This window comes from Pteropus vampyrus, unplaced genomic scaffold (genome assembly GCF_000151845.1).
Source record: "Pteropus vampyrus isolate Shadow unplaced genomic scaffold, Pvam_2.0 Scaffold2924, whole genome shotgun sequence".
NCBI lineage: Eukaryota > Metazoa > Chordata > Mammalia > Chiroptera > Pteropodidae > Pteropus > Pteropus vampyrus.
Window position 1 is genome coordinate 1 of NW_011891705.1, and position 1,704 is coordinate 1,704.

Genomic DNA, 1,704 nt, shown 5'->3' on the forward strand with positions numbered 1-1,704 from the left:
CTCGCCTGGGGCTGGAGTTGGCCCCAAACGCGGCGCCGGAGCCCGGCCGGCGGCGCGTCCCAGGTAAAGGCTGCTGCCTTCCGTCTCCGTCCTCCCCTCCGCCTCCCAGAAGAGTCGGGTCGGGCTGGCGGGGAGTGGACGAGGGTGGAGAACCGGGGAGGTGGACAGCGCGCCAACTCCGCTCGGTCGCAGAAACTTTCCAAACCAGACTCTGCTGGGGACTGGGGGTGGGGGGAGGCCCGGCGCGGCGCGGGGTGGGAACTGCACCAGCAGGGTCTCCATGGGGTGCCGCCTTCAACCCCGTTACCTCTCTTTGAAGGTGCCAGTCCACCCTCAGTAGTGACTTTTGGCCATCGTCCTCTCCGCTGCCGGCCACCGTGGATGGGGAGGGCAGGTTTCTGTGGCCAGAGGGAGTGGAGAGAGGCTGGCCGCCCTGCGCCTTCTGTTCGCAGTCCGGGGGAGCGTCGGCGTAGACCCGGGTGGGGGCGGGTGGAGAGAGGAGCGCTCGGAATCTTTGCGCGGAGTTTGGGATTTCAGACAATCAAAGAGCCTCTACTTCTGGCAGCGTGGCTTCTAGATCCCTACCCCCACCCCCAAATGTCTTCCAGAGCCTTTTAGAAAACCAGCCTCAGAGGTTGAGTAGCGCCCCTCCACCCCCAGGCGCGCCGTTTTACACCCAGGAAAACCCAGCCTCTTAAGAACGCCACAATCTCGATCCTAAAGCACAGGGACCAGAATATGTGGAAATAAGGTTTTATGCTCCTGGAGCGCCTCCTCCCGCCCCCCATACACACACATCCATGAGCTTTAATGTGTGGATGGCGGGAGGGAATGCTTTTGGGGGTAGGGGTTAGGGGTGCATTCCAGAGTGGCATTCCAGGGCAGACCCTTGGATTGAGGGAGCTGCTCCAAGTTTCAGAAAGCTCAGAGCGTTCTGGCCCAAACGCCCACCCTCGGTGTAGAGGTCCAGGCCCCGGTTCCAGGATGCCTCCCTGCCCTGCAACCTGAGCAGTGAGGTAGCTCCTTACAGGCACAGGCATCTCAGATCTGAGAGGGAGGAGGTGGTCGGGACAAGGGGAGGAGGTGGGAAGGTCGGCAGTGGGTCCATTGCCTCTCCTGACAGGTGCTGAGTGGTGGCAGACCCGTAGGAAGGAGGATGCTCTGGCAATCCTGGGCTAGCATAGGTGCCTTAAGAGTCATGGTACCCTGGGAGGTAACCTCTGGCTGTGGTCTGTGTCTTACTTGCCCCAGAGCCTGGGAGACTGGCCGGGGCGGCAGTGTGAAGCCCAGGGTGCTCTTCGGTGGGTGGTGGTGGTAGTTGGCTGCTCTGGAAAAGAAAGAAGGGGCCTGGCTGTCCTCATCCTTGCCAGGTGAAGCCAGTCGGGGCTGGCTGGGCGTTGAACCCACGGGCACGCCTGAGGCTTCTCTGCTCACCCAGAGAGGAAGAGGGCAGAAGAGGATTCTGGAACTGGATTGGGCTGAGTGGCTGAGCTTGGGGAAAGGCGGGTTTCAAAAGTGATTAAAATCAGTTGTATCACTAATTCTGGGGAGGTGAGGAAAAGGGCCCTTTTGTCCAGAAAATAATCTAAAGCTGGGGCTGGATCGCAGCCATGGTGTCGGGGACACTGGCGGGGCAGAAGGAGGGCCTTCTCCCACTCCCCTCCTCGGTCCCACTGAGAACCTTGAAGCAGATGTGACTCCCAG

At 61.0% G+C, this 1,704-nt stretch overlaps 1 protein-coding gene across 1 annotated transcript in view; it reads left to right on the forward strand.

Annotated features, from left to right (window-relative positions):
* Window positions 1-6: 6 nt before the first annotated feature.
* LOC105310395 (G-protein coupled receptor family C group 5 member C-like) overlaps window positions 7-1,704 on the forward strand; it is a gene marked incomplete at its 3' end in the record, with an annotated part of 8,313 nt that continues 6,615 nt past the window's right edge. The window contains exon 1 of the mRNA XM_011386580.1: window positions 7-63. The remainder of the gene's footprint in view (window positions 64-1,704) is intronic.